The sequence below is a fragment of the Dermacentor albipictus genome, chromosome 2 (genome assembly GCF_038994185.2).
Source record: "Dermacentor albipictus isolate Rhodes 1998 colony chromosome 2, USDA_Dalb.pri_finalv2, whole genome shotgun sequence".
NCBI classification, from domain to species: Eukaryota; Metazoa; Arthropoda; class Arachnida; order Ixodida; family Ixodidae; genus Dermacentor; species Dermacentor albipictus.
The window spans coordinates 3152243-3179906 of record NC_091822.1 but is presented as its reverse complement, the minus strand read 5'-3'; the positions used below and the strand labels follow the sequence as shown (position 1 = coordinate 3179906).

The 27664-nt window shown below is 42.1% G+C and overlaps 1 protein-coding gene and 1 long non-coding RNA gene across 3 annotated transcripts in view; both read right to left on the bottom strand.

The window, feature by feature from the left end:
* LOC135921120 (4-pyridoxate dehydrogenase-like) overlaps positions 1 to 27664 on the bottom strand; it is a 337516-nt gene that overhangs the window by 284790 nt on the left and 25062 nt on the right. The gene's annotated exons all lie outside the window — the stretch shown is intronic.
* Positions 15718 to 26084, bottom strand: LOC135921106 (uncharacterized). Of its 2 annotated transcripts, XR_010570456.2 has the most exons (5): positions 25811 to 26084; positions 24440 to 24493; positions 23187 to 23377; positions 21754 to 21845; positions 15718 to 15784 (listed from the first exon to the last, which is right to left on the bottom strand). It is a non-coding gene; the product is annotated as an uncharacterized lncRNA (long non-coding RNA). The 2 variants fall into 2 exon arrangements; XR_010570454.2 differs by lacking the exon at positions 15718 to 15784 and having other exon boundaries at positions 21511 to 21845.

Genomic DNA, 27664 nt, shown 5'->3' with positions numbered 1-27664 from the left:
CAGCCTCTTGCGGGGAAACGTGATATAAAAAAAAAACGAATTTCGTAAAGAACTCATCTGTCTTGTTGGTTCTTGACTGCCTATAATTGCACTATCCGACTTCCCTGATTGTATAAAGTACTCATCGAAGGTATTAGCCAAACACTGCCCTGCTATCGCATTTCCTTTTATCTCAATCTCTTGTACGCTGGTTATTGCATTGTTTCTGCTTATCAATCTGTTTACTGTTTCCCATATCTTCTTTACATTAGTTTGATGGCGAAGAAACAAACTTTCATAATGATTTTCTTTTGCTTTCTTTAGATTTGAAGTTAGTTTATTTCGAAGATTCTTGAACTCCTTAAATTGGTTTACGTCGCATGTACTAATAAAAGTGAGATACATCTTGTTTTTTCTCCTATTCTTCTGTATAGTGCAGGGTTAGTCCAAGGTTTTCCTATTGCTTTCTTATTCTTTCGGCCATATTGTAAAGGAAACGCATAATCATAACTTACTTTTAACTTCTTGTAGAATTCCTCGTAAGCATCATTAGGATCACTGCAGTCATACACGCTAGTCCATTTTATGGCCTCTACTAACGAAAAAAAAATTTTTTCAAGCGATTTGTCATTTATGACGCGATATTTGCTTACTTCAAGATGTGTGCGTGTGATGTGATCAGTAACACAAAACACGGGTACATGATCAGTTATGTCGCCAACTATCACTCCACCTATTAGTTCTGATACACTGATGCTGTTGATACCCTGTCTTGCTGTTTGCACAGGTTGGTCCCAAACGTTACTCTGACTCTATTCGAGATGACTCTCGTTGTCTTGTAGTGCTGCCGAGCCCACAGGCAGTCAGTGTACTTGTTGCCGACTGTTGCGAGGTCATAGTATTCCTACTAGCGTGTAGTGGAGACGTGGAAACAAACCCTGGCCCTCAAACGCAGGAACTGCTCTTACAGCTGATAGAAGGGCAAAGGGAAATCAAAGCAGAAATAACAAAAATGAAACAAAATATTGTTAGTGCCGAAATGGCTTTGGCCCAGATACCTACACTGGTAAAAAGGGTAGAAGTGACTGAAACAGAACTGTTAACTCTACGGTCCACTGTGGCGAAGCTGATAAAAAAGGTTGACCAAATAGAGAATCACCGCAGAAGTAATAACATTGTGATCAGAGGCATTCCAGATGCGCAGAATGAGACGGAACAAACTTTGAAGCAGGAGGTTGTAGTGGGAATTATGCAGGGGAAACTGAATCTATCAGTTACAAGTGTCGAACGTATACATCAAATTGGAAAACGTTCTTCAAACGGACCAAGACTCATTATTATGCGCCTGGGAAGCCTCACAGAAAAAAATGACGTACTACGCAATCGCAATAAGCTCAAGGGCACAGATATTTTCATCAATGAGGACTTCTCGTATGATGTAAGAAGGAAAAGACAATGCCTTTGGAACAGCGCATTAGAAAACAGGAAAAGAAAAGAGAAAGTCGCACTTGTTTATGATAAAGTGAAGATAAACGGAGTGATGTACGCATGGGACGAAGCCTCACACCAATGCTATCGGGTGACTGACAGCCCGTCTAATACAGGTGCAAGAACCACTGCTTCCTTAAATGACTGACATACGCATCCGGGCAAGCTTCGGCTACTAAACGTCAATGCCCGTAGCCTTGTTAATAAGGCTGTAGACCTGGAGCACGTTTTGCTTGAGCATCAGGCAGATATAGTATTTGTAACAGAAACGGGGCTACATGACGGTGTCCGAGATTCTGAAATATGCCCTCCGGGATATAACATTATCAGAAATGACCGCAGTAGCAGGGGTGGGGGCGTTGCCATGTTTCTGGAATGCACCCTTAAATACACGGTCCTTTACAAACCGTCCGACATTGAAGCAATATGTTGCGAAATTCTAGGACGCCCTGACTTGATTGTGGGATATAGTGGGATATAGTGGGATTGTGGGATGCGTATATCGCGCTCCGGGAAGTACTGCCGCTAGTATTGATGCACCGAATACGAAACTGCATGACTTACGCGTTCAGAACAAAAACGTTGTCATAACGGGGGATTTCGATCCTCCAGACTTTGAATGGGACGAAATGGAAACGGGTGCGCGAGACCGCGACGCAGGCTCGGCAATTATAGATATGTGCTTCTCACATGGACTTACACAAGTAGTACGTGACTTTACAAGGGTCTGCGGTAATAGCAAATCTGTTCTTGACCTCTTTTTTTTAAGTCATAACATTCTATCGAGATACTATAGAGTTGACATTCTGCCCGGGATCTCGGATCACTCGATTGTAAGATTGTCCTTAAATATAAGTTCCTTTTCAAGGGTCCGCAGGCTTGTTTCATATTACAGACAGTTTAATGAAGCTGATGATACGGCAATAATAGATGAACTAGCCTTCTCTTTTGAGAAGTTTGAAAAATTAAGTCAAAATGAATCTGCGCATATCGATGAGTTGTGGTTAAACTTTAAGCGAACGGTTCACAAATGTATATGCCGCTTTGAACCTCTCAAATGTAAAACAAAACGAATGCACAGCCCATGGATTACGAGAGAGATCATACAACTGAAAAGAAAAGTGGCAAGGCGTAGGACACTTTATAAGCGTACACATGATTCCGCTGTTCATGATGATATGTCAAACTTAAGTTAACAGCTAAAGTTAATGATGAATGAATCCAGGGACAATTACTATGGTGTCACTATGGATACTTTTCTACCTGAATCCCCCCAAATGTTTTGGAGGCACCTGGCGTCAACTAAGAAGGTGGTCACTAAAATAAGCACAGAAGAGGGACTTATTGAGGATAAAGGTCGTATAGCGGACGCCTTCAATATCTTTTTTGCTAGTGTGTTCACCAGTGATGACGCAAAGCAGTCAAAATTTGAGGTACACCAGCAGCTACCTGTTGCAGAGGAACTGCGGATAACGTATGAAGGAATATTAAATTTGCTGCTTAACCTAAATACAAAGAAATCGGCCGGTCCTGATGAGATACCAAATCTGTTCTTAAAGAGGTATGCTGAGTGGACTGCAAAGTACCTCTTCATTATCTTCACGAAGTCACTACGGTCAGGCACACTTCCGGCATAATGGAAAATTAGTAAAGTTATACCCGTATTTAAAGACGGTGACACCACGTGTACTGCCAATTACAGGCCCATTGCACTAACGTCTGGCTGTTCTAAAGCGTTAGAACATATTGTTTCTAAATACATTCGGCTGTTTTTGTCACAGAACAAAATTCTTAGTAACTATCAACATGGGTTTCGCGAGGGCTTGTCAACCGTAACGCAATTAGTAGAAAGTGTTCACGATTTCAGCAAAGTTATCGATGGCAAGGGACAAATAGATCTGATCTTTCTCGACTTCAAAAAAGCATTTGATAAGGTTAATCACAGAAAACTGTTAACTAAACTAAAGGCTATTTTAGGAGATACAGGTGTAGTCAAATGGGTGGAGGACTTTCTTACTGATCGCCGACAGTTCGTCAGTATTGATGAAAATAGGTCCGAGGTCTGTGAGGTCGAATCAGGCGTGCCTCAAGGTTCAGTTCTTGGGCCTGTGCTGTGTCTGGTATATATAAACGACCTTATCGAAGAATCGGCCACAGTTACAGCGAGGTTATTCGCAGATGACTGTGTCATATATACAGAAGTGAAATCTATTAGTGACCAGATACTTTTAAATAACTTTTAAGGAAAAGTGCACCAATGGTGCGACACGTGGCAGATGTCTGTTAACCGAGGAAAGACTGTATGTATGACCATCACGCACAAACATGAACCTCTGTCATCCACATACACTCTACAAGGTGAACCACTTCATCGCGTAACCGAGGACAAATATCTCGGAATTTTAATAACTTCTGACCTTAGTTGGACACCACACATTAAAAAAGTAGTAGAGAAAGCCAACCAGAGATTAGGTTATATTCGAGCTAGCATCTCCAGCCACGAAACTGACTGCTTATAAAGTGCTCGTGCGCCCAATATTAGAATATGCATGTGAGGTGTGGGATCCGTATTTGAAAGATTCAGTGGCAAAATTGGAGCCAGTTCAAAGACGCGCATTGCGGTTTATTTATTCCCGATACCGCTGGAAAGACGCCGTAACACCACTTTACGCGAGAGCAAACCTGCCCGTACTTACTGTCAGGAGGAAGGAAAAACGACTTAGCCTTTTCTATTTAATCATTAATGAGCTTCTGCTTGTTGATAAGTCTCGCTACATAAATGAATCTAAGACCCGCATAGTGGGAAATAAACATAGCAGACACGTTAAGGAAAATCGATTTCACAAGCATTGCTACAAATACCCATTCTTCCTTTCGACAGAACGGGACTGGAATTGTCTCCCTGCAAACATTGTAAACGCAGGGACCCGCGAGCAGTTTTCCGAACTTTTGTCCGAATATTTACAACAATAGCGCATATATTGCTGTATCACTGTAATCTATTGTTCCATTCACTACTTGCTGTATGTTGATATATTGTTACCACTCCTTTCTTGGTCCTGATGTGGACCGAGAGTATCTGTAAATAAATAAATAAAATGTCTATGTAACACAGATGTCTATGGTTGTAGCTGTTTTCACATCCGTATGACATAATCAGGCTCTTGTAATTGATAGCGTACTGGTCATTACTAACTGTATTTATATTTATATCACCACCAACAAAAAAAAGGTAACTTGTTCGTCGGTAAAACCTGCATCAATTTCTAAAGAAAGTCTAAGAACTCGCATTTAGAATCAGCTGGTTGCCTATAAATGGCAGCAAGCTGAAATTGAGATGTTTTTATAACTAAGCATGCAACATTTACATTTGTAATGGTGTACACCTCAATAATGGTGTAAGCATAGCTATGACTGATATATACTGCCACACCCCGTCCTCTTCTCCCTACGTGGTCCAAGCGTATGCAGGTGTAATTATTAATGACGGGTGTATCATCGGTAATCGTCAGCCAAGTCTCCGTAAAAACAATGACTTCATATCTCAGAACGAGAGACTCTAAGAAAATTCGTAGGCTGTCAAGCTTATTTTTTACGCTTCTAATGTTGAAATGAATCAAAGAGAAGTTACATTACTTCGTCTTAAGCCTGTTTCACATGATGCGATCATCGTCGCACCGGAAGTGCGATTTCCTTCGTTTGCGATGAAAATCGCAGTCGCAGTGCCAACCCCTCGATTTTCGGCTGCGACCAACCGGTTGGTCGCACAGTCGCACCGGCGCACCGATCGCTGCGATTTTCCGTCGAAATTGCGCGGAGAGCTGTCGACGGAGCTATGCCCCCCCCCCCCCCCCCCCGGTTTGCTTGGAAAATGGCGTCTCGCACGACAAGTGCAATGCGCGGAGACGTGGATCGTCGAATTCAGTACGTACGCGAAGGGAGAATAAAAAACTTGTACCGCAGATTGCATTCTCCGATTGCTATGCGTTTGTTGACTCGCTACATAGCAGATGAAGTGCATTTTCACGTTTGCTTCGTACGCCTTTGCGAGTTGTCAGCGCTAGGAAGTGTTCGATCCCCAGCAGACGACGAGGTCGCCACAATTTTCTTTTGTTGAGTAGCATGCGAAAATCGCGCTTACGGAGCAGCTTGAATTATTTCAACCTCGGCAAGGGCAAATGACGAGACAGCAAAGTACCCGAAGTTTCAACGTTGCGCTGAACGCGGTACCGTTCAGTTGCATTTTCTTGTCGGTTTTCAAGCACGAATTTCCCGATGCATCTTGAAAACTTATCTTGCCTTTTATTAAATTTGAAAGAGCAAAAGTGTAGGCTATCGTAATGAATTTGCTACGATAGCATTAAATCCGTGGCCTGAATAAAATATTACATGCACGTTAAGTTGCACCTCCTCTCTGAAGAATTTTTTTTCTTGCACAGAAACCAATAAACATGGACTATGTTGCGCACTCTGTATCCTTACTGCATCTGTATGAACACTTGCTCTGCAAGGTAATTAACTGTACAGCTAGTAGATTAAGTAAATTCCTTGCTATAGTGACACACTGACAACGTACCCTCCTGCACAATTATGAAGAACTGGTGCAACAATTCGAAAAGCAGGCAAACGGCCTGTTCTTGTGGTGATAAAACAGTGTAAAACGACACGCTGAAGAAAACTAAATCAAAACTGTACAGTGAAGTCAGGCAGTACAAGCAGTTCTTGCACGTTCACATCTGATCAAGTGTGCAGAAACATTCATGCCTTACATGTTTCCATTAAGTTTCTAATAAGTTCGTGATCACATATATTAGTGTGTAAACCCATATAACGATATCCGTTGCGATAACTATCTTTATAACTAATGAAATACCATGCTACTTGCAAGAACATATATCACCTGAGGATTTTAGAACAAATTTCTGCATTTCAACTATACACAATATGTGGTTTGTTCAATAAAAGACCACAAACTGGGCTTTTTTGCAATGACAAACTTATTCCAAACTTTACTTACATACAGGCAAGAAAAAAATTATAGACAGAAATATTGTTCTTCAATTTGTTCACCTGCCGCTGTGGCTATAGCATTCTGCTGCTAACACAAGGCGAGCGATTGATTTGCCATTTATGAAAGTCGCATTTCGATGGGAGTCATAGGTGAGAAAAAAGCTCTTGCACTTAGATTTAGTTCATCACCTTTTATCGAACCCTTACACTTCAAAATACATAGGGGGGCATGCTTACGCAATATCTAACACCAATAGAAAGCAAAGGACAGAATTGTAAAACAAACATCTTTCGTGATAATTCAAGTGTATAAATATTCATTGCATCAATATTTATTGTTCAACAGCACTGCACAAATAAGCATGATCAGGTATAGCAAGTACTCTGTCAAGAAGCTGGTTCTACAGATGTATAAATGTCAAGGCATGAATGTTCATACTACGTCGCACACATTGCACAAAGAAAACCTTTTTCAAGAGTTGTCCCTTCTGGCAGATATGAGTGGGCCATAAGCAGCAGAAACTTTATTGCAGGACATTGTGTAATACCGCTTATGAAAGAATGAAGAGAGTGAAGAGGCTTTTAACAGCAGTACCTCATGCTGCTCTAATAAGAGGAACGATGAGCAAAAACATTTCTGGTAGAGCACTTAAACAGTAACTTTCTGAAAGACAGAAAATTCCAGGAGAGAGTTGGAGGTACATTTAGCCGACACACACCAACAACACGGGCATACTACAAGAAACACTACAGCCTATGGTGTACTACAGTCTATGGGAAAGCTATCTTATACAGAAATCAAGAATGATGCAAGAAGTCCTCGACAACACTGCAGACGTTCTTGGCTAGTCTGGCCTCTCGTTTTCTGATAAGTCAGCTCATATCGACGTCAGAAAAAAAGAAAGACTAGAATCAAGAACTACCCGAGATTGAACATTGTGATCCCCATAGATGGACAAACATGCCCGCAAGTCAACATCCACAAATCCTCAGCTAGTGTAAGCCCATGACGGCAGAGCCAGCATGTGGGTGAAAGAATTATGCAATGCCTGGACGCAACTTCCCCACCTGGTGAAAAGAATAATCTCGAAATAACGGGGGTGGGCGAGCGGATACTATAGAAAATCGCAAATGCTGTGCTTGTGTGCAAGGTATGGTACGGTATGAATTACCGGCAGCACACAAAAAAAGACAACTCATCGAATACAGGCATCGGGTAGTAATAACAGGCCTTTCCAACTGTACCATGCTTGAAGACCTCTATGAGAAAGAGCCTACGAACAAGCACCTAGACAGAGTAGATTTGCAGCCTGCAGCACAAATTCTTTGTCGCAAGAGCTCGGAACCTCGTCCCAAGATACTATGCCAGCTAGCATATGAGATGCAAAGACGACTACCCCTCCCTTAAGAAACACAACCTCGGGAGTACCTGAACTTGAAACACAACAGGCCCATACCATGGAATATGGGGGCAAACAATTAGGCCAGGAGACTATATGCAACTGCCAAACCCAAAGAGGAGGTTGCTAATCATGAAGATGCAAGCAAACATAAGGCACATATACTACACTGATCTGCCAATAGCAGTGTAACAGTAGTATGACACTACATAAAACTAAACCCCATATAAGTGAGTACCATTCTAAGTCATCCAACACCTAGAAAAGCTGAACTGAAAGCAATCAAAGCAGCACTTGTAATGCAGATTACACCCTGTACAACACCCTGCATGGATTCACCAGAAACTGTCTGGGCCTGCACATCACACAAGATTGTCAGGAAAATCAGGACATTAACACGCGACTTGCCAGCACATGGCCAGAAATTAAATTACAGGATACTTAGCCCTGCAGATATTCCAGGACACAAGCTGGCTTATAAGCCTGACATAATAACTGAAAACTAGATGAGTTTGTGTGTATTCATTAATAACTAAAGTACAACAGATAGACAACAGACAAGAACGAAGCGCTCTGTGTGTTCACTTCGTTCCTGTCCATCGCATTTCTGTTGCACTATAGTTAATAAATTCATAAGGCTGCACAGGAGAAGAATGATACCTCTGCGCAAGGGCCCGATCTCGCATCCAAATCCACGTGCGCGCACACACACACACACACACACACACACACACACACACACACACACACACACACACACACACACACACACACACACACACACACACACACACACACACACACACACACACACACACACAAACACACACACACACACACACACACACACACACACACACACACACACACACACACACACACAAATGTTGCAAGAGTGCATAGCATGACGCAGTATCAACAGGATGGCACTAGATATAGATGAGGACTAACTTTCAACTGAGGTTCATTTGTAAAAATGTGGCGAGCTATGTAAATTACCAGAAAAAAGGGCGATGAGCAAAACGAGAACAAGGTGAAAGCAGGAGCCAACGTCTCGACAAGTGGACTTCTGTTCTTCAAAGTCCACGTGTGGAAACGTTGGCTCCTACTTTCACCTTGTTCTCATGTTGCACATCGTCTTGAATTTCCATCTCCTGCCTTCCCCGAGTTTTCCCCAGAAAAAGAAAGACATCTTTGAAGGATATATCAAAATTGGTGCCTGATGCAGCGAAACATAAATAAAAATGCTACAGAAAGAAAATAGAGAAAAATTCCAAGTGTAGGAAAAAATCATTACAATTGCCAATCCTGTATGCCAGCGCATTTCAAGAAAAACTGTTGTTATTCCAATAGACAGACTGACAGCTTGCTTATGCAAGCACATACTTTCAGTTCCATGTCATTGGGAAAAAATGAATTTCCTGGAAGGTAGCCACATGCACATATGGTGATCACAATGATATTTTCCCCTGGACTTGTATATCTATATGTCTTTTCTCCCTTTCCTGCTTTTATGTTTGGTTTCATAAAGCACTAGTCTTTATCAGGTTTTACTGCTGTACTACTTTGTGGTAACCTTTATAGATCACTGCATTTTCACAATAAACTTTTTCATTAGAAGTTAGCATACCCTGTTCTTACTGCTTCACACTGTACATTCTTGTTACATTGGCGAAATAGAAGATTTTATAAGGTATCACGAGGGCCATTAAAGTGACTTGTTGCAGTCTAAAAAAAACGAATAGCCTGGCTGCAAATGGCACCAAAGAACACATAGGACAAACTAGAAAACCGAGATGATCTAACAATCAAAAGTTTATAGTACACACCGAGTAAATGCTCGCTAACAAGCAATCGACTGAACATACACAAAGAGGAGAAGCAAAAATTCATGTGCGTTTCCTGACAGGAAATGCATCCATTTTTAACAGAGGCCGTGATGACAAGATTAACCCAGCATTTTTAGATCTACAGCTTCCGTAATTTCTCTAGGCAGCCGCTCTGCACAGAATGCTAGCTTCTTCCTCTACAATGCACGCTCAGATGTTTAGAGTCCATTGTAGAGGAACAAGCTAGCATTCTGTAGAGATCGGCTGCCTAGAGAAATTATGTATGCTGTAGATGCAAATACACTGGGACAATCTTGTGTCAGCATGGCCGCTGCTACACTTTCAGAGAAGCATGCGTTTCCTGTTGGGATATGTATGGACACACATCAGATCTTCTTCTGCTTTTTGAGTAAATTCAATTTATTGCTTGTCGAACAGCATTTACTCGGCATGTTCAATACACTTTCATTTGTTATTAAACCTCATGATTGTCTTGGTCTCTTGCAGAAAGGTGTTCATTCTTTTTACAGTGAAGCTGTGTATGCCTAGGCGAAACACTCATGGTCCGATCCCGAAAAGCGTAGTGTAGGGGTATGAGCCATTGTTTAAGGGGGTGTGAGCCATTGCATTCGTCTTGCATGATGGACGGAGACATTTCTTGTTGGGTAGACATAGAAATGCTTATGCATTTCAAACATACATTTATCTGCGTATTATTGCAGGGAAGGCACACAGAGGAGGATGGGATTAAGACAAGATCATGATGTCATTATTACCTCACAGCAAAGGTGTGGTGGACCATTGGCTACACCGATAGCTACGTCGTTTCCCTCTCGCAGCAGAGCGCGCCTGCAGCAGTCTCTCTCCGACTTCATAATAGGTTCAAAAATATATCCCTGTATTTAATTAAATGAAATGTGCAGCCTCGGTGTGTCACTTAGTAACTACAGTACATAACCGAGCCATAAATGCTATGAATAACCCATTACAAAACACAAATGCGTAACATAATTCAGAAAGACTTTCATGGACCCGCTGGATTAACACAGTGAGCCGCTCATTGCACTTTCCATCATGCTGATCTTGCGAAGCGCCATGTGCGGCATTCCAAATAAATAATGTGATAAACCCAAGCCAAACCTCAACAAGAAACCCAAGCATAACCTCAATAAGAAACACAGCCATAACCAATAATATAGAAAGACTTCAATAAACCATTGGAATTAACCCAGTGATAAACACCGGGACTGCACATTTCAGCTTCGCTCGTTTACCGTCTGTACAGGGTGCATGGGCAGTAACTTTTTCTGTTATTGTTTGTTAAGTATTGTATAATGTTGTGCCTGTAAACCACGTTGGGCCAGTTGGTGCAATGTATTGGTTCTGCTTTTTTTGCTGTTTTTTTTCCTAATGTTGTGCCCTTCTTCCTTTCGTAACAACTTCTTTATTCCCCCTTGCACAATACTCCAACCTTGCAGCCTGCGAGGTATATAAATAAATAAGTACATAAGCACGTCATTCATTCATCTGCATACACCTCGCACCATTCCTTGCTCAACAAACGTCACTGTGTTGATGTCTCGCAGCGTGCATCTACATTAACTGCCGTTTGCGTTTCGGTATGGTTTGTGAACAGTGTAATGCATAAACATTACATGACATCAAGGTTGTGACCTAAGCGGTGCATAAGCAAACCTTGCAAAAGATGACAAGTTGGATTGTTGAAAATAAGACAAACTGTAAATATCACAGTTACTTTAGCAGCATTTAATTGACCACTTGACAAAAACTTCACTTCGCATAGATTTCAACACGTACACTGAATCTGCAGTTTTCTTTTTTGCTTATTAATACAGTCGTTACTGCATGGCCACATTGTAGATTTGAAAACAAAGTGAAATAAATTTGTTTGTTGCAATATAACAATATGTGTAGATCACTGTGATTGTAACTCCAGAACTTGATACAAACATGCACACTATACGACGCAGACAAATGCTCAGGACAAATTTCAGAATGTTTGCATCCTGATAATTATGAAAGTGAATGGTTTCATTCTATGGCTGTCAGTGAGAGCGAGAGAGAAAACTTAATTGTGTTCGTGGAACAAAAACGCATTGTTAAGCTTAGAGATATACTCATTGCTTAACACTTTCGAAATGAATAATTATAGCTTGCTATCGACATTGGAGCAGCCTTTCGACAGCAAGAAAAGGAATCAGTTTTTCCAGCTCTGAACATTGAATTGCAGGAAATGCAAGCAGGCATAAAATTATGCCAATATTGCCACGTGGTAGTGACGGTGAAGAAAGAAGCGGTACGGCGGAATACAAAACTAACTTTTATTGGGCGAACCTGTGCCCACAAAACAGGCTACACTTATAGCACAACGATAGCGGCGAACATGATCGGCGATCATCGGAAATCTGATCAGCGGGTCAAGCGCGTTGGCTTTTATACAGCAGTCGTCGAATGTTCCAGACTAATCGTTGGGACCCGCGTGCCTTCCACAAAGTTCTATACCATTCGCGGGAGGCGATGAAATCAGATAACATAAGGTTCGGCGACAACAGACAGCGAATAGAAGCATCGATAACTTTCCAGAAACTTCGGATACATGCAGGCGCGTCCCACGCTGTGCGATAACATTTGTTAGGCGGCCAAACGTGGTCGCCCGATAAAGATAAGTACACGTGTCATTACCCCCCTATTAAAACGCATCGACCCGATGCTGCAAACAAACAAAAGTAATAAATAAGCACTCGTAGCAAAGAAAACAACAAAATAAGGGAACTTCGTCAGCGTCCGTAAAACGGCTTAAGACGCACCACGTGGACGACTTCAGGTCGTGCGCGGCGCCGCTGTGAATGCGAAATGCCGTCTGGCACGACCTCATAGTCGAGTGCGCCAATACATCGGATGACCTTGTAGGGTACGAAATAGCGTCGGAGTAGTTTCTCACTGAGTCCTCGTCGACGTATCCGGCTCCAGACCCAAACACGGTCGCCAGGTCGGTACTCGACGAAGCGTCGTCGGAGGTTGTAGTGTCGGCTGTCGGTCCTCTGCTGGCTCTTGATTCGCAGGCGGGCGAGCTGTCGGGCTTCTTCGGCGCGCTGGAGATCGCTAGCGACGTCAACATTCTCTTCGTCAGTTACGTGCGGCAGCATGGCGTCGAGCGCCATCGTCGGGTTCCTGCCGTAAACCAGCTTAAACGGCGTGATCTGTGTTGTTTCTTGCACCGCCGTTTTGTACGCAAAGGTTACATACGGGATGACCACCTCCCACGTCTTGTGCTCGAAGTCGATGTACATTGCTAGCATGTCGGCGAGGGTCTTGTTCACGCGCTCCGTGAGACCATTCGTCTGCGGATGGTAGGCAGTTGCCCTCCTGTGGCTTGTCTGGCTGTACTGCAGAATGGCTTGGGTGAGCTCTGCTGTAAAAGCCGTTCCTCTGTCGGTGATGAGGACTTCTGGGGCACTATGTAGCAGCAGGATGTTCTCCACGAAACATTTCGCCACTTCGGCTGAGGTGCCTTTTGGTAGAGCTTTAGTTTCAGCAAAACGGGTGAGATAGTCCGTCGCCATGACGATCCACTTATTCCCGGATGTTGATATCGGAAACGGCCCCAACAAATCCATCCCAATCTGCTGGAATGGTCGGCGAGGAGGTTCGATCGGCTGTAGTAATCCTGCTGGCCTTGTCGGTGGTGTCTTGCGTCGTTGACAGTCTCGGCACGTCTTGACGTAACGGGCGACATCGGCGGTCAGACGCGGCCAGTAATACCTCTCCTGTATTCTCGACAGCGTCCGGGATAATCCGAGGTGCCACGCGGTTGGATCGTCGTGTAGGGCGTGCAGTATTTCTGGACGCAGCGCTGACGGTGCAACAAGTAGGTAGCTGGCGCGGACTGGTGAGAAGTTCTTTGTCACGAGCAGGTTGTTTTGTAGTGTGAACGAAGACAACGCGCGCTTAAATGCCCTAGGGACAACGTCGGTGTTCCCTTCCAAATACTCGACGAGGCCTTTTAGCTCCGGGTCGGCTCGTTGCTGTTTGGTGAAGTCTTCTGCGCTTATTATCCCAAGGAAGGCGTCGTCACCCTCGTCGTCTTGCGGCGGGGGATCGATGGGGGGCGCGATAAGCAGTCGGCGTCGGAGCGTTTTCTTCCGGACTTGTATATTGCCGTGACCTCATATTCTTGTAGTCTGAGGCTCCACCGCACCAGCCGTCCTGAAGGGTCCTTTAAGTTAGCTAGCCAACACAATGCGTGATAATCACTGACTACTTTGAATGGCCTGCCATAGAGGTAAGGGCGGAATTTAGCTGTAGCCCAAATGAAGGCGAGGCATTCCTTTTCAGTCGTAGAATAGTTGCTTTTCGCTTTTGACAGCGACCGGCTAGCATACGATATCACCCTTTCAAGTCCTTCTTTCCTCTGTACTAGGACGGCACCGAGGCCTAGGCTACTGGCGTCAGTGTGGATTTCGGTATCGGCGTCCTCGTCGAAGTGTGCAAGTACCGGCGGCGACTGCATGCGTCGTTTGAGTTCTTGAAATGCCTTCGCCTGAGGCGTTTCCCACTTGAACGCGACATCAAATTTGGTTAGATGTGTTAGCGGCTCCGCGATGCGTGAAAAGTCCTTGAGAAAGCGCCTATAGTAGGCACACATGCCAAGGAATCTACGCACTGCCTTCTTGTCGGTTGGCTGCGGGAACTTTGCGATGGCAGCTGTCTTCTGTGGGTCGGGGCGTACTCCTGATTTGCTGATCACGTGGCCTAGGAACAAAAGCTCATCGTAAGCGAAACGGCACTTTTCCGGCTTCAGAGTGAGCCCTGACGACTTGATGGCTTCTAACAATGTTGCAAGCCGCCTAAGGTGATCGTCGAAATTTCCGGCGAACACACTAAGAAAAAAAAGAGTATCCCTTACTCTTTTCGAAGAGTCTGGACTCGTCACGTATACGACTCACTTTGTGGGAGACACCCGAACTCTCTTTTGGCAGAGAGTCCCGAGACTATCTGTGCTCAATACAAGGTGGTCGCGTGACTCTGCACACAATAGTCATGCATACTCTGTTGTAATAGTCGCCTATACCCTCTCAAAAGGGTTACAAGACTAGTGCTGAGGGAGTCCGTTAACAATTCTAAATGAGTCGAACGACTCAAGATAAAGTGTCACGTGAACACTGCAAGAATGAGTCAGGTAACTGTTCTAGATGAGTCTGATGACTCCACCATGTATGTCAAGTTACCCTTAGTGCGTGGTGCCGGCCTCTTGCAAATGCTAGCGGCAAATGCGGCCTCTTGCAAGTCGTTTCACTCTTGGATGGCAGTGTCGAGCCGGTTTTCAAAATGTGTCAACAACTCTTGCTGTAAGTACATACGACTACGGCTAGTTCTCAAGAAGACTACTATGAAAAGACAACATAGGATAAAAAGAATCCACAGTAAACTTGACAAAAAGCACATGGCAGGTTAGCAAGAAAAAGTTAATATTTCATCAATCTTTGTTACTGTCTTCTGGAAAATTCAAATGTTTAAGTCAGCACAGAATCACTATGAAAGCAAGACAGTTCTCTTTACCATTAAACTGGAATCAATAGCCAACTAAGCAAAACAGTCTTAAATAAATATCCAATATGTAGCCTGCAGCTGCATATGCATGACACTGCAATGCCACTCAGAACCATAACGAGACCCCAAAGTATTATGTAACTCATGTAGAAGGTTAATTCACCATCGCACAAGTCTCTTATAATATGTCAAAATATTCATAAGTTCAACCTATTTCCCTGTTCTAAAAGACTTTACTTACGACTTAACATTCTAAGCAAGTAAGCTACACATAACAAATAAGAGAGGCTGCACTTATGTACAAAGGAGACCCATATAATGAACTGCAATAAAAACAATATTCCAACTTAGATTACATTATCTATGCATTATGCTATGCTTGCTGAAAACAACTGGTTGGCAATTGATAATCCAGTCTAATAGTAAAAACAGCTGTCTTACCTTATGGTACTCTTGTTGGCACTTTTTCCCACACAATTTGTGCATGTTAGCGTGATGAAAATTGATCTGAAAAACACCACATTAAAAAGTTGTGCACAAATTTTATTCTGTCATACAACATGCAACAGTGTATAAAAACCTCATAACTGACAAAATTACAAAAATAAATACAGCAACACTCACACTGATCATTTATTTATGTTGAGAAGCATACTTTTGCAAGACTAAGTAAAATAGCTGACACAGAAAATTTCACAGGTAGAAATAACCGCTAATACAAAACTTTCCATAATGCAAACATGTTGACAAAATAAGTAGCACAGGCAGCTGTATTTTGTTACGGCAAAGATAGCGCATGAATGATGAGTACAAGAGAGGAAGCAGAACACATAAACAAACTATACCCAGTTGCATGCACACAGCCGTAACAATACACATAGTGCACAAAGATCCAAAAGAAACAAAGAGGAAGATGTGAGGAAGGCTTCTTTTACTCATCACAAGTCATGCTGTAAGAGCACATTATGCACTGGCTGTAATCTATCCTCAGGACATACATGAATAAGTTACTTTAGGTGCCACATTTATAAATCACTCATACAATGTTCTTGTGATTTTTCCTTATTCCAATCTTTAGCTTAGCAAGCATGACTGAGTTACGTAAAGCCTCCCTACGGCTTGGCACATATACACAAAGAAGTGTTTCTATAAACACTGGAGGTCACGGACGGATGACGGACACATACCTCTTTTAATTCTTTTGTCTTTGTCATTATGATTACCTACCACAGTAGTCTTTTGTAGAGTGAAACACATCCAAATAACACACTGTGGGCAACCAAGTGTGAATACCTGTTCTCGATTTCTACCTTTCTCTGGTGTCCCGCTAAGGTAACAATGGCGCAAAGGATTGTCTTCCCAATGTATGCATTCCCATACAACAGGAGCAGATGATAAACCACATTAGTGGTGCGTGAAATAAAGCATCTGTGCTCGACTTCTCACTGCCGCTCCAATCTGGAGTGATCTTTTTTTTGCTTTGTACACACTAGTACAGGTGCTACGTAGTCCCCTTGGAACCCAAAGCAATTCTCACACCACAGCAGGATGTCAATTTTTTTAAAATTCTAAGCAGAACTCTCGTTATGGGGGACAATTGCGAACTTATATTTTTGCTTTGTATCTTAATTATGTTGTTGACCTTTAAATTTAGCCACTTTACTACTTTTCTGCAGACAGGCCATTGCACAAATGCTAGGTTTTGAAAACACCAGAGCAGGGTAGAAAGCAAGAAGAGATATTTATAATTTGGGTGCCCTCTCTGCATTACATGGATATGTTTCAATGAACGATAAGACTACTTGGTAGATAAACATATAAAAGATAAGAGAATTAAGCTCAAAGCCTACCAAATTAGTAACTGGGAATTTCATATGCAAATTAAATTTCCTGATTCCCAGTGATGAAACAGTTTTGAGAATATGTGCGAAGGCAACCAAGTGACTCATTCTCACAAAGAAAACAAAATGAAAACCAGCAAGATTACAAGAACTTCGAACTTGCAACCTAAAGTAAGACACCTGACATGACTGATTTATGTATTTACTGAGCATAAATTACAGCTAGCGCATAATCTGCTTGAACAAGATGACAAACAATGAGTTACTGTTGCTTTCTCTCTGGGGCATTTGGCTCTTCTGAACACATGCACATTGTATGGCACAGCTGCGTGAATGTAGCTGGGCATAGTTATGAGTCAGCATCACTCCGTTATTATGGTCCTTCACTATTATCGTTATAATTTATATTTGGCAAGCAGCCTAACTATCGGGTTGATCAGCTGTATTTTAAACAAAACATACTGACAGATTTCCGTTTCTAGCTAACATAAGGAGGCGGGTACATCCTTTCAGATTTCGAGAAACAGCTGTGCAACAGAAAGTCTACGATGACCAGTACCTTTATTATTAAGTGCCATGTACTAGATCTTTCTGCAATGAATACCTCTATTACCAAAAATTGTAGTCTGAAAAACTAGTTGGAAAATATTTACAAAAGTGACAGATACTAGAACTGAATTACAATTGCAAATGTTTTCGTAAACAAGATCACAATAATTGAAGTTTTATTAATTTCAGCAAAATGGCTGACCTCCTATTATTGAGGCTAGTCAGTGCTGAAGGTATTGTTAGTTTGTAGGAGTCCTCAGACTGACAGCTCTGAAATATTTATCGCCATACTTGGTGGAACATGCTTTGCTGTTGCAGATATTACTTTGCCACAAAACATTTTGTAAGCTTTATGGGACAATTCTGTGTGGAAGATAAACCTATCTGATCATGTCTTTTTGGGTTGTGTATCTCGGAACTGGTGCTAGTCTGAGTTCTTACAAACTAGACGTTATTGAGTACGGTAATTATAATGCCTGCCACTGCTATAAATTTCTGTTAGCGAAAATTGTCGCATTGTCATGAAGCAGTTATGTGCAATTTTTAGCGGCAGTCACTGCTGAAACACTCAGTACAAAGCACAAAACAAAGATATGGAGTCAAAATGTAAATGTCGAACAAAGTTATAGTCAATTCTTCATTTCACAGAACTGTCCTTTTTTCTGTTAGTTTGCTAATACCAATTGCACATACACAAACATTTGAGTATTGCACTTCTGGTAAATGCAGGAAATTTCAGTGTTTAAGAGAAGCCCTTGGGAAGACAGCCCAGAGTCGCTTCAACAAAAAGACTTGCGTTCAATTTGTGTTTCTATGTTGTAGGTCACTATAGCAAGGGGCATGTTTTGCTGATTTAATATCACTCGAAACAGTCTTATTATTCGTGCTAGAGGCTTGAAAAGAGAGCAAATTGTAGAGTTCTTCATGCAGATGTCATATATGTCATTAGTATTTCTTTAGCTGCTTCTTGAGTTATGTCCTACACAATGGGAAAATACACTGACCTTTGCGGGCACTTTCTTGTGTAAATTTTCACAAAAAGCAGTGTGCTGTAGCTACCTCAGCTCTTTGTAGACTGCAAAGTGCCGATATCTATTCAAAGAACATGTAAAGTTACTAGAAGTATGCAAAATTAGTAGGCAGGCAGAGAGGCCTGCCTACTAATCTTGCACACTTCTCATGCTATTGTGAAAAAAAAACTATTGAATATACTTCAAAAACATTTTCTCACAATAGCATGAGAATAACCTTATGCACTTATAGTTGTCCTATACTTCGAAATTTGGCATACGTACTCTTCAAGATATGCAGAATGCTGATATCTAATTGAAATTGCAATCTGTAAAATTATTTAATGTGGCCTAATATATTTTTGCATAGTTCCAGTAATTGCACAAGCCGTCTGGATAGGTATCACCACTTTGCAGTATACGAGTAGCTAAATAAGATACAGCATGAAGCTATTTCTGAAAATTTTATACACAGGAAAGTGCCCACAAAAATATTTTGCCACTGTGTAGGACATAACTGAAAAACAGCAGCTACACAAAAATAAATGACAATTCAAATCTAATAAAACACTTTATGAATGACAGTATATTCAAATCTCTAGTACAAATATATAAAAGAGTTGTTTCGAAGAGTTAATAAGGGGGTGTCAGTGTATTCTACCAAAGTGTTAGAAAATGCCTTCAGGCATACCATGGGGAGCTTTATAAATAGCACACGCACGCATCTGCCTAAAAAGCCCCATGCCCTGCTTGAATTCATTAGTCATTTTTGCATTCTGTTGTATGTCACCATTTGCATCCCTTAACATAGAGTGCACGAAACCAAAAACAGCCTATTACCGTATTTACTCGCATAATGACTGCGCTCGCGTAATGATCGCACTCCTAAATTTTGTCGTCAAAATTCAATTTTTTTATTTCCCATGTAACCATTTCACCCCGAACTTGCCGCAGCGATGTGTCATGTGCCAAATCTAGCTAATTATGATCGCGCTTACCATCTGTCGACTGCTATGTGAACGACTCTTCAAGACAAACCAAGCAGACTGCATGCAACAAACTTTCTTAAGCAGATGCCCCATTTCATTCCTTTCATCACTTTCTGCACTTCTACGACAAAAAAAAGCTACAACCAAACTTTCCTTTATTATGTGTAGGCTTTGTAATGGTTGTGGTCAACAAAAACAACAAAAAAGGCGTCTTTCGGTTCTTCTCATCTGCACATGTGGGCACGCAACAAATCGCGAGCGGCAATGATAGCAGCCACGTTTACACCGATACGTTAGAAGTGTACCCTATTCATTCGCCGACGTTTGTAACGCAGCTAAGATATTCGCCCACCCTTAGCGGAAACGTGCCACATTAGGATAGTGGTGAAGACAAATGCCGCAGTTTCCGCAGCATGCCCACCATGTGTTCCTATGTCACTGGCAGAGCTAAGCGTGCCCATCTCTGTCCCCTCAAAGTGGGCATGGCTATGTTATTGCCGCAAACTTGCCGATGTTATTCATTACTAATATGGAAGAAACTGTTTGAATGCACTGTAATGTACTCACGAGAAGAAAAACGCATTCTCACGAGAAGAAAAACGCATTCAGCGCGTTCGGCTTGCTCTGCCGGCCACCATTTTTTTTCGTGTCCTGCACTACATACAGCAGCAGCCGCCTATTTGTTGACCTGTTGTCATCCCGTAGTAAATGCCAGATAATATATTTTTTTCTTTTTGCGAGAAATTTAACCAGCGTAATGATCGCACCCCTGAATTTGAGTCAATTTTTTTTTTAAAGTGCGACCATTATGCGAGTAAATAGGGTAACACACAGAATTTTTAGCCTGTAAAGGGGCTGTATACAAATGGGGGCAGCCAACTCTAGTGTGACAATAAACAAATATTTGTTCTCACAATATTGAAACCAGTCAAAATATATCCTCACAAATTTGGAAATGAATAACCAAAGAACCTTGCTGATTGTCTAATTGGTGTCCTAAACAAGACCTTTTGATGTTTATAATTCCTAGTTTAATTCACTTTCTCTAGTAAATGGGCTCTGACTTAGACTACTCAGTGTAGGAGACTAACCCAGACCTGGAAGCCAATATTTAAATCTGAAATAAAGACATTCATCCCACGAACACGTCACTGCTATGTCATCAGAAGCGTGCATCCATGGACATATAGTCTGTAAAATAATTTTTACATGATCTGTACTGTTACTCTTGTACTAATAAATTAGGAAATGCACTTGCTATTTAAAGCACTGCTGTAAACCTTTGTGTTTGAGAAATGCAATACTCAAAAGTGTAACACAACCAATGTGTGCATGAAACCTACGATGCCTTTTACATTCGTCAGTGTGGCAATTAGGCACTGAGAAATGCCAAGGGCATCATAGCTTTCTTGTTTGAAACCTTGTATGTGAGTACATTACTGGTATCTTTGCAGTGAAAGGAAGTCGCATTATTATCAGACTTATGAGGGGAACTCATGTTTCTCTAGTTTAATATTTTCTTTTTTGTGCTCCTATATTCTTGACTTTTCCAAGAATAATGGGTGTTTGAAATAAGTACTCTATATTGCTCTTAAATTTTTCCTGCACAAGAGCCCATGTTAGGTTACATTTCTTGAACACTTTGCAGTGCTGTAGATTATCAAAAGAAAGAAAAAAAATGCTGTAAGTTTGCATTTTAGCCTTCTGTATAACAAGTATGAACCTATCAATTACATACACAAGTACGAAACAACTACGAAAAACTGGGCATAAAGACATACATTATAATACCAGGAATCGATGGTGAGAATTCTAATAGAAAGGAACCATTAAAAACTAGGCACTAAAGACACATATTAATTATAATAACACAAGTATTTGCTAAGAATTTGAAGAGACAAATAGAATGTCTCTTCAAATCACTCCACCCCAACATTCATCCATGGTTCGATGAGTGACCACAGTTGGTGATGCTGTTTGGATAAGTTGCAGCTGAGGTGCAGCTGTGAAATAGGTGGAACATGTAGAGGGGTCACCAAAGGTTGCATGCTGGTTGCACAGCAGGTTGCCTTGATCTCCAGACTCACTCGACACTCATGCGTTGAGCTTGGTTATACGCCGTTTGCAAAAAGGCCTGGCCCGAGTGTGTGGTACGGCTTTGGTAAAATTTCGAGGCAACCTGAAAAACATAGATCGATATCTATAAGCACCACAATATTCTTCACCATAGGGCAAACCTGAAGTTTACCATCGGCACATAGCAGATAATGAAAACAGACACAAGCCACCAGACTTCAGGTATAAAAATGTGCAAAAGTGTAAATGAGTGTGAAGAGCTGCTTATAGGATGGAATGTTTCATTTTGTCTTTTGTAGATCAATAACAGTATCTTAACATAAAGTCAAGTTTACTTCGCCCTCCCTAAAAAAACTTAAAATTATGGGGTTTTACTTGCTAAAACCACTTTCTGATCATGAGGCACGCCGTAGTGGAGGACTCCGGAAAGTTCGACCACCTGGGGTTCTTTAATGTGCACCTAAATCTAAGTACATGGGTGTTTTCGCATTTCAACCCTATCGAAATGCGGCCGCCGTGGTAGGGGTTCGATCACGCGACCTCGTGCTCAGCAGCCCAACACCATAGCCACTGAGCAACCACGGAGGGCATGGCCCTCCCTATTTGTGTAAGTAGGCTATTCCATGCGAGCTGTACCAACCTGGCACACGACCACTTGAAATTTTTTTTTGAAAAACTGGAGGCCCTTCAATATAGTGCAAATGTTAATTTCAAGAAATACTTAACATAAAAGGTTTTTTTACTGGCGCAAGCACTAAGTGAGATTTTGTGTAATGCACCAATCTATGCATCATAAAAGGCATAGCAGAAAAATTGGTTCCTTCATTAAGGAGGCCAAATTTTTCAGGACAATAAAGAGAGGCCTTACACCAAAAATTGAACTGCTTATTAGCCACTGCTCAGTTTATTATGGGTCATTAAAAATGGACAAAATGGCCTATTAACTTTATTTTCATGAATCTGGCTTACAGCAAAGCTGCAAATTTATGTAATCCACATATTTAGGAGTTGTGCTGCATGCAAAAACTGGTTTCAGGAACATAAATTATGCAGCAGTGCACAGAGATGAGGATGAACTAGCAAAAAAAGTCAGTTTTGGTGTGTTTATCGGCATACTTACTATTGAGGCAGTCCTAGTAAATTTATGCCCACTACCATGTATGAGTGTACATTGTATTGTTTTTAGATTGCTAAAGCTTTATCAGAGCAGTTTTTTGTTAAGCAAGGAAAAAAATTGTACATGTGGCCTCCTACTGGTTTCAAAATTTGCAGCGCATTTCGTGTAATCCTCATAGCCTTTTGGCGGCTAAGGCAAACTGCGTGGACTTGAGCATCCCTGCACAGATAGCAGGGAGTCTAAACTGCTTTGAAGTTAACTCTTTCATTGCTGAGTGGCTACAAGCCACTTCACTCAAAAAGTTGCCACTTAATCACACGTATTTACCTTAATCTTTCTGCCGGCTTCCAGCCTGCTTGGCATCATCACGAAGGCTGCCAACTCCCTAGTGGACGTAGTCAGGACACGGTGGTGGCAGGACGCAGTGGCAGGAGCCGCCAAAGGCTTCGAACTCTCTAGTGGACGTAGTCAGGACACAGTGGTGGTAGGATGCAGGGGCGGGAGCCACCAGAGTGTACCTGCAGCAGACTTGCACAAATGCTCTTAGTCCTACCATGTCACAATTTACAAGAAAAATTCAGCTGTCTGTGTAACATGGATACCAATACAAATAAATGTAAACAGTTAGGTCCTACAACACAACTAGAACATTGACAAAGAAGAAATGGTACTTATGCTTATGAAAATCCAGGCAATGAAAAAAAAAGAATGTGCATCCGATTTGTGCATGGAAGCTCAGTGGAAACCCGAGCTCATACCATCAAATGATCTGCTAGTCAACTGCAAGCCTCTTAAAATGTCATTGTATATTTTTTACACGCACTATGTTAAGCTGCATTAAAACAAGTTCAGCATCTCTAAATATAGGTAATCACGAAGCAATTCAATTAATGAATTCCAGTGGTCGATAATGCAACAAAGTGCATGCTCTGATGAAGCTGGCCAAACTGGGTAGTGACAAATAACAATGTGGTTCCCTACATCTTGTTTTTCTGGCTTTCGCTGTAGCATTAAAATACACAAGAAATTTCACATTCCTGACATTTAACCCTGCTAATTTTTATTCCATAATGCATAATACTGCAGCAAGAGCAATAATGCTGTCTTTTAATCATAAATAGTGATAGAACAAGAAATTTTACTGGAGCTAATGTTTTGACAAGAAAACTTATCTCCTTCTCTTTGTCGAAACATTGGCTCCAGCGATGCTCCTTGTTCTACAGCTCTTCATCATTTCAAGTCTCTGTCTTCCTGTGCACCTCTGTACTTTCAATGTTGTATCAATGAAATTGTAATAACGGATAATTAGTAAATGTAGCTGATGAAGAACTTGGGCTTGTTGGTAGACAATGACAGAGTAACTGCGCAACATAGAGATACGGACAAAGGAGGCTTATGTGTGCCGTCTCCTCCAGCCATGTTTCTCCTTTGGACAATTACTCTATCTCGATGTAAAAGTATTACCCTTTGCACAATAATGCTGAAATGAATAAAGGCCAGGAAAGTGGACACAAAAATTACAACAAATAGCATCATATGCTAATGAGATATGCGAAAGTGCCTGCTACGATCTGTCTCACCCATAACGTGCTGGATAAGATGGCGTCTTCTGGATGTTGGCATTTCTTGAATACCTAAAATAAAGTGCATTTCAAAATTACAAAAATACACAGAACAGCAGTAGCAGAGGAGATAACGCATTGTTTAGTAAAAGAAAGTAAACTAATCTCTGATGCAGTGCAGACGAAATTTCCTTTATTAAATTAGTAGAATAATACACCACACTTCATTTCATTCAATGCTGTGAGCATTTCTTGGTACAAGAAAGAAAGGTATTTCTGCATGAAAACAGTAAAATAATCATAGCCTTGTACTTTTACAAATTATGCGACAGCAGTATATACTTAAAATTGTTATATGCACATTACAATAGCCAAGGCAGGATAAACTTGGGTTTATATGCAGATCACCAGGAGGTACCACTTTGCAAACAATTCATTCCTGCTTGCCAAATATCTGCACTAACATAAGACTTAAAAGTTATTGCGCGACATAAAAAACGACACGGACGTGAAAGAAGACACACCAAGCGCAATGGATTTAAGTATACTTTTAAGCAATGGATTACCAACTTGCCCGGAATGCTGCTCTCATTAAGAACATAAGACTACTAATAAAAAGACCCTCTTTTTCATAAAACACCGGACTCAAAATAGAAAATCCAGTAGGAATACAACTTCTGTGCATAACACAGCCAGGTTTTGTACGCCTGGTAGGATTTACTATATAAAGGTTGCAGCAAATTCATGCTTTTAAATATTTACCACCATGAAAATAAAGATTACATAAAAATAATAACATTATACATCGGCTTAGATTGTCAGCTAACGTGTTTTGTGTTTTCTACTTACAGCCAAATGCACATAAATTTTTTTCTGTTTCAGCGCTTTTAAAGCGCTGTGTCTGTTCGCTTGTGCATGCAGCCGCTTTACCGCTCTTAAGGTATCTGTGCTGCCACATCGCCTGACACTGCCATACAGCGTTGTAGCGCTTTTATTATTCGCGGTAATATACCTAAAGCGCTAGTAAATCTTCAGAATACACAAGCTGTCTTTTCGACTACCTGTCTTCGCCAGCGAAAGTCACACTGGTGCTAGTACTGTATCTACAAGTTACGCAGTACTTGATATTATACGGATTTTTCGATGCGACAGGCCACTCGTCACCGGAGTCGTTAAGAACGGTGTTTCTCCTGGCAGTACAGCTTTGCAATAATTTCAGATGCTCTCCTGAGGCTTCCGTCTGCCAGTAGTATTTTCGCATACATACGCGCACGCATGCCCAAGAAACGTCTGTGAACTGCCAAGAGAAACGTGGCGCAAAATGTAGCCATACCGGAAGGGCCGAGTCGGTGCCGTTTGTAAACTCGGAACAAAAGCTGATATGCTTACCTGAGACGTTAAGAGAAATATGGCACAGGTCACAGGTCCCCGCTGGTAGTGGTTCGTATGCATCTGGTCGTCTCTGTCCGTTGCGATCTCCCATATCACAATGAAAGATGCAGTGCAAACCGAAAGACGAAATCGGCGATACGCTGCTGCTGGCGGCGGTCCCCTCGTCGCAATCACACAGCACGGACAGAAGCTCCCACCGTAACTTGCCGCAACGCTTGGTTGCAGTCGCCCCTAACGCAGCGATTTCAGAACCACTCAACGACAACGCACTCGCGCGTGATACAACGCAACTTTAAAATGGCGTCATGCTATTGACGGCTTCGGCTTTGGATCATTTTGTATCTGCACAACTGAGCAAAACAGTTGCGCTAGTTTCGGTTTTGTTTCCTCGCGTTGAAATGAAAACTGTTTTGTTCACTGATAATTTTACGTCACTTAAGTAATGCTCACGAATGAAACAGCCATGAATTTAACACGCGTGTTGAAATGCCCGCTACGTTCACTTGGCAGAAGCAAAATTTGCCCGTCCGAGCGTGGTTACGTTTGAAATATCTATCGGGGGGCTGTCGGAGCATGCTCGAAGTGTGAAGACGCGGCGTAATTGTCCTTAATTTGCTTAGCTATAACGGTGCGGCTGCCCTTTATTTCTGTCGAGTGCAGTTTGCTCTGATGTGAGGTAGAACTACAAAGCCGCCCATGTTACTGAATGATCTAGTGCACCTGAAGCTGCCAGAACTCCGGTATTTCCTCCACAAGTTCTTGCGACTGTGTGCCGTTGTCACCAAATGCGAGCGTAGTCATTTGGCGGAGATTTAGCAACACATTTTCTAGAACTATCGTTCACCGCTCTCTCACGACATGGAGAAGCAGCGTGGTTGGTCCTTAGTGAAAATTTCTATTTATTGCGAATTTTGCGATAGCAATTATATGGACACAACCGTCGAAATATATCTGTCGGTGTTACCGTGAGCTTTTGTATAAAGTCAAGTGCGATAAGATCTTATCCCGCGCCGTTGGCTGTGCGCGTTAAAGGAAGTGTTTGAGGCTGAGCCGGGCTCGATGGGCGCCCCAAGTATCTATAGGAGGTCACGTGATAAAACGCGCGCAAGCCGGGAAAGGGATGCGCTAGTTTAGCGCGCTTCTCCTCCTCTAGCCGTTGCTCTAGCCCGGTCTTGCGCCACCCTCGCTCTGTTTTGGTGATAATTTCCAATGGACGCAAAGCTGGGGGGAGGGGCGGGGGGGCGCTCAGATAACGCAATGTTGCGGAGACGCTTTGACGGAAGAGGCAGCAGAAGCGTTCGGTCGCGCCCTTCGTCACGCCAACGCTGTGACAGCGAGTATTCGCCGTCATTGAGTGAGATCTGTTTGCACGTACGCGCGTGAGCCAGTGCTTCCTAATTTAAGGAGTAAGCGAATGTTTACTGCAGTTTATTCAGCCGATGAAACAACGAACCTTGGTTCGAGCAATGGTTCGTGCAGTGGTTCATGCAGCATTGGGGCGAAACAGCTGTATTTTTGTTTTTATATTTCTAGGGGGTTCCAAAGCAGTGTTGCGTACGCTAATATTTGTTTCTGGCCGCGGAACGCAACGCACTGCGGTAGCCCAGTGGCTTTGGTGTTGCGCTGCTGAGCTCGAGGTGACGGGTCCAATCACAACCGCGGCAGTCACATTCCAACGGGGGCAGAATGCGCAAACGCGCGTAACCGTGCATTCCGTACACGTTAAATAACCCGAGCTGCTGAAAATAAATCTGCAGCTTTCCATTACCGTGCGCCTCATAACAAGATATTGATTTTGGAACTTAAATCTTCAAAATTTAGTTTAAGTCGCGGAATTACATTTACAATCGA